General features: G+C 32.8%; 1 pseudogene; it reads right to left on the bottom strand.

Moving 5' to 3' along the window:
- Positions 1 to 3,771: 3,771 nt before the first annotated feature.
- LOC141848392 (protein LIGHT-DEPENDENT SHORT HYPOCOTYLS 5-like) lies at positions 3,772 to 4,501 on the bottom strand (annotated as a pseudogene).
- Positions 4,502 to 6,430: the final 1,929 nt, after the last annotated feature.

The raw sequence follows: 6,430 nt of genomic DNA, 5'->3' as shown, positions 1-6,430 counted from the left end.
ATTTGTATTTTCTAATTTGTTCTTAAAATCTCATTTTTGTATAAACAATGTTACTCTTTTGGAGTCTTGAAATTAAGTCTCAAACTTAACTCCTATTGAATTGAATCAATTCATCTTGTATAACTAACATCCGGTATGAGTCAAATAATGATTCATTTGTAGTTGTTGACTCAATTTAGGCTATCGATGCAAATTGATTCCCCAAGAGGATCTAGTTTTTAGCCCTTAGGGAACATCTCCCATAACTTACTTCTTGAAGTGACTAGAACTAATCCTAAGGGTTCTAGGAGGTTGAGGTGTGTTCCCCCACACTCAAGAATTGTTTTTTTTCCCTTAGCTTCCTCTTGATGGTTGCCATCTATTTCAGATTTTGAAGTTCAAAGGCAATTTCCTTGTTTAAATCTTTATCCATATCTTTATCAATGGGAGATTGCTTAGGGCATGTGTTTTGTAGTTTCATCGAGTACCTCATTAAAATATTTCTCAACTTTGTGCTATGATCTCTACTCCATAATGAGTACCCTACTAGGACATTCTCATCTATTTGGATGAAAATTTTTTTAGATGATGATAAATCTCAGTTAGGCTCATTGACTATCTCTGTGGGTGATCGGTCCGGCCCCACGGAAGTTTTTCACCGGCCACCAGAGTAAATCGGGAAGTGCACACAGCATCCTTTGATTGCGCTCCCTATTTGGAGGAAAATTTCTGCAAATATGTTGTAGCTGGGGATTGAACCGTAAGTGCCTGGGTGACAACCTGGATGTTCTATCGCGGCACCATTGTCCCGGGGAAAATTTCCCTAGATGATCTTTGATATTGTTGATGTAAATTTTACAACCCAACGCATTAAAATACTTAATTGAAATAATTTTCCAAATCGAAATTCGTTTGAGATTTTTTCTTAAAAACCTATGCAAATAAATTCTAATTTAGATATGACCATGCGACATTGATTGTCTTGACTTGAAGGCAACTAAGTAGCCAATGTGCATCCAATATCAACCTAACCGCTTCTTGTATGGCTCACATTTTCTTCTCCACGCCTCATTTTGTTAAAGTGTTCTAGACTAAGAAAACTCATGTATGTCTTATAAAATTTAAAAACTTAGAATTCTCAAATTTTGATCCTATGTAGAATGATTTGGGGTCTATGGGGTTAGGATTGGATCATAGAATGGTACAATCCTATCAGAAACCTTTAAAATTTTATGATACATGTAATTAAAAAAAATATCTAAAAATATTATTTACTTATAAATATATTAATAATTTTATATATACATGTAACTGTCGATCGATACTCAACTTATCAGATGATATTATTATATATACAAATTTAAATTAATAAGTAATTTAATTATTATTATAGTACCACTAGATAATATTTATATTTTCATATTATAAAATAAAATAGTATAAAATTTTTATTAACACAATAATAATAATAATCACATTTACAAGATAATTCAATTTAAAAATCAACAAAGCAACTAACTTAACAAAGCTACATGAATCCTTTGATTCGAACATAAACATCGCAAAAAATCTTTTAAAGATTTGTTGATTCCCCAGAATACTAGACAATAGATATCCAAAAATTTATCATTTTGAAGAAAAAATAATAGAATATTATTGATAAAAAATTAATTTAAAAATAACTAAATAGATATTTAAATAATCTCAAAATCCTAACTTTGACACAGTAAAAGATAAAAAATAATAATAAATACTAAAAATCTTTCGGATCTTCAAAAAGACTTTAAATAATATTTTTGAATTTGAAATCGGATGGTTAAGAGTAAATCTTATAACTAACTATAAATCTCTAAATGAGCTTCGATTTGATATATTATAAATCCCGTGATTCAATTCGAGTCAAAATTTATAACCTTTCAAATCTTCCATCGATCTTGTTCCAATTTTCTTCCAATCATATTGATTCTATCGATTCTACTCTGATTCTACTTCTATTGAAAAAATCAATTCTATAGGATTCATGATCGATTTTTTACTTAGGATCACGATTTTACAAACTAATTGATTTTGAAATTCTTTTTGATATAAAAGTATCACATCCTTATGTTTCATATACTAAGCCAAATATACCTAATATATATAGTCATCTATGATAATCAAATAATATTTAGTCAGTTAAGCATGCATGTGATTTAAGATATTACAACTATAGGGATTTCTAAATCCAACAATAATCTACTCTATACTCAAACAACACACATGCACTGTATTGGTTCCATGCACCCCAAAAAATATACTATACTTGATTCATGCATACAATCAAATAAAAAGACATATGGTCGATATTATATTAGATTAAACTAACTATATTTAATTTACTATACTCTAATTTGTCGTAATTAAGATTAGATTAGATTAGATCATGATGTGCATTATGATATATTAATTAATCAACAATATAATCAAGTGAAGACAAATGACATCATTTGACGTGACTCAATATGAATTCTTTAGTTTATGGTGGACGCCGTAACACGCCCATTATAATATATATTAATCTTAAATCCCTACAAATTAAACGATCATCGTGAATGCAAATATATTAAATGCTAGCTGCTTGATTTTATACATATTAAATGGAAGGAGAAACAATCTAGAGAGGCTCCGTACTGGAGCCTCCATTATTTCTTCCTCACACAATCACTCTCGAGGAAAAAATAATTATATAAATTAATTTTTATAATAAATTGAATCGATAAAATATTGATTAAATAGATTAAAAATTAAAATAACTGAACTTTAAATTAAATCGAGAATTTCCATTTGAATATAGTCAAATTCAATTTAATCAGATTTTTAAAATCTAGACTGAATGGATTTGATGGAAATAATTAATATTTAAAAAAATTTAAATTTTAAATTGACCTAATCGAATTTTTTATTTAATTTAACCGACTTTTTACTCGTTTAAATTAATGAAACATGCCCGTCAAGGAAAATATTTATTGGGTTTAATTTTCCCAGTGCTCAATTATGATCATCATGCATGCGTATGCATGCACTTGGTCAACTCGGTTGCCTTCCTTCCTCAAACAAAAAGTGGCAGTAACTCAGAGTTTGTCCTAAGATCCGGGCGAGAACAGTTTGCTATAAATGGAATGGAAATTACTGCGGCGGGAGGGCAAAGAGAGAAATAAATAGTGTCGGCCGGGCTGTGCAGATCTAGCTAGTGGAAGGACGACAGACATATTGTAGATTTTCCCGGCCCCTACGCTACGCTGAGTCACACCCTACTAATTAATTATATTTATCGATCATTAAATCTCTGAAATAAGTAATTAATTAATTTGCTGTGAATTAATTAATTACAGATCGAGAGGAGGAAGACGCTCCTGCATCTCTTGCATTTAATCTCTTGCATTTAAGAGTTTTAATCCGGGTGAAGTTAGACAATATTTTCAAGTGGATTAATTGTAGTTTTTCGATTTACCTCTTCATTAATCTGAAGCCAACTGTATAGAATTCATCTTTTATGAGGAGGAAGAAGACGAGCTAAGTTAGCTAGAGTACTGGCAGTAGTGTTTAGTTTCTTTCTCGGATTCTGCTTAATTCTCATGCGTTAATTAACTTGCTTTGATTGTCTGTATCGTGATGATATATCGATCGATCGACGACCTCCGATTGATTTAATTAATTGTTTTGGAAATTAACTAATTAATAAACGAAAAAAAGTGATCGATTAACGATAATATATATATATATATAATATATATATATATATATCTAATCTATAGTTATGAGACGGAGGACGAACCGCCGCCGGGGGGATCGGAGGATTTGTCCGGCGCCGTCGACGAGGTGGGAGTAGCGGGCGGGGAGGAAGAGGAGGGCTGCGCTGCGGATGACGTGGCAGTAGTGCGCTTGCGTTTCTTCTTCTCGTAGGGGATGCCGCGGGCCTCGGCCTGGGTCTGGCGGACCTCGCGGAGGTAGATTCGGACGGCGCGGGCGGCGAAGGGGTTGGAGTACTCCTGGCGGTTCCCGCCGCTCTCCTCGTGGGCGGCTCGGAGGCGGCCGATGAGGGCGTCGAGGGAGCCCCAGGCCTGGCGGAGGGGGCAGGCGCAGGAGGAGGGAGGGTCGGGCTGGCCGAAGAAGGTGCACCCGCGGCTGTGCACCTTCGTCTTCCCGAACTGGTCGAGGTACTTGAGGAACTCGATGACGTGCGCGCCGCTGCACCGCGGCAGCGCCAGCGGCGGCGTGTGGTTCTTCAGGTACTGGAGGAACGTGTTCCAGTCACGCCGCTTCTGCGACTCGTACCGGCTCAGTGGTTGCTGCTGCTGCTGCAGCGGTGGCGGCTGAGCCTTGGGAGGAGGAGGAGGAGGAGGAGGAGGAGGAGAAGTCCGATCGCCGGCGGCAGAGGAGGAGGAAGGGCCTTCTCCGGCGCCGCCGGCCCCTCCGGGCTCCATGCAAGATCCACCGGTCGTTCTAGTGTATTCGATAGAAGATGGACGGAGTGAAATTAAGGGGGCGGTCGATCGAATCAAGGAAGGAAGGAAGGAGGAGAAGGGAAGAAGAGGTAGATAAAGTGGGTTGCGATGGGACGTCGAAAGGGTAACGCGTAGACTAGAAGGGCCAATCAAGTGGTGGCCCCCGCATATTGTTTGACGTGAGACGAGCCAGACCAAAGTTTCGGCTTAGTTGGGTCTCCTTTTGTTTTTCACAAGCTATCTCTACTTAGATCTTAGGAACTAATTAATTTTTGAATATAAGATGTCATTAATTATTCAAATATCATATGCATATATGAATGTCTCATTACTATATAAATGAATAGATAAATCGAGAAATTGCAATTAATCACAACGGAAGAGAAAAATATTGTCTTAACTTTCGTCATATTTGAACTCTTATCCTCTTCTGTAATTTTACTCCGTCATAACCAACTCAGCTATAATCTCAAAACTACATTAGTTTCATCTACATCATATTAAAATAAATCAATTTATTTAATAATATTAATTTAATTAAAATTATTATAACAATTATTAAATAATTATTACTAACCATTATATAATTATTACAATGCTACAATAATATTTTGTTTAAATTATTAAGTTTTTTAATATAAAAGTACTTTAGGTATAATTTTTTTATCAAATTGAACTAAAAATAAAATAATTTACTTTATAGTCATGACATATATATAACGTCTTCATCCACATTTGAGTTCTTAAGTGAGGCTCGTAATCAATTACTAAATTGACAACTCAAATTCATCAATTGTATCGATCAGGCGTTAACTCCTAGCCCATGAACGCCACTTGTGATCATCATGTTATAAATAAGAGGTAGGTTCTTACGGTGCAACGGTAAGATGACTTCGAGGAAACTTAAAACACTATGATTTGTTCCCCAATTCAAACATACTCGAGCAAGAAGTAAATTATGTCAAGAGATCCACGATTGAAGTATCCAGTTCGGGATCCAAGCAACTCTACAGTGGTGGAAAGAACTATGAAATACTATCATTTTCAAATTTATCTTAATAATTGATGAAAAATTTTCATTAGATCAGATCAATTATCTTGATATTTGAATTATAAAAAAAATCTTTTAACATATAATTAAGAAAAAATGTAAATGCATATATAATTTTCAAAAATTAAGAAAAGTAATTATTAGTGTCAGTAATTAAAAGTGTTAATTAGTTCAAAATTTTCTTTAAGAGAAAGAAAGAGAATAGATGGTGTTGCTGAAAAGCAGTCAAATTCAATTATATAATTTTGACATATATATTTAATAAAATTAAAGTTAGTTAAATTTAACATTTACGTATGAAAATTTTCTCGATGCTGACAAACATAAAAAATCTAATAAGTTGATAGAGAAAGAAGATCCAGAATAAGATATCTTAGGAAACCAAAAGTCTTGTTAGGTAGGTAAAGGTCAATTAAATAACTAACTAGTAACAAATTTTAGGGCATCTACAATCTATCTTCTTTATAACACTCTTCATCTCATTAAAAAGCATGAGGTCCAATGTCATATATTCATTAGAACAGCTCTTTTCACCCATATTTTTTTTAACATTAACATTCATTATTTATGGATCATACCATCCACTCAATCATCTTAAAATTATATATATTAAATAAATATATTTTAAAATATTAAAATTATTAATATTAATTTTTAATAATAATCTTACTTTTAAAATAATAATTTTATTATTTTTAAAAAATAATATTAAAAAGTGAGTGTGTGTTATGATAACTAATAAACAAAATTTGAACTAAAAAAAATAATCATTAAAAAACTAATCATTTTATTTAATTTTTAATTTTAAAATTTATAATTTTTTAATAAAAATTAAAACTAACCGTTAATAACCATTAAAACTAACTATTTAATAAATATAATTAAAAAAAATAAAAAAATTACATGTGGGGTGAGC

The sequence above is a fragment of the Curcuma longa genome, chromosome 17 (assembly GCF_044706935.1).
Source record: "Curcuma longa cultivar G26 ecotype Majalengka, Jawa Barat chromosome 17, ITB_CL_G26_1.1, whole genome shotgun sequence".
NCBI lineage: Eukaryota > Viridiplantae > Streptophyta > Magnoliopsida > Zingiberales > Zingiberaceae > Curcuma > Curcuma longa.
This window is presented reverse-complemented; position numbering and strand designations above follow the sequence as displayed.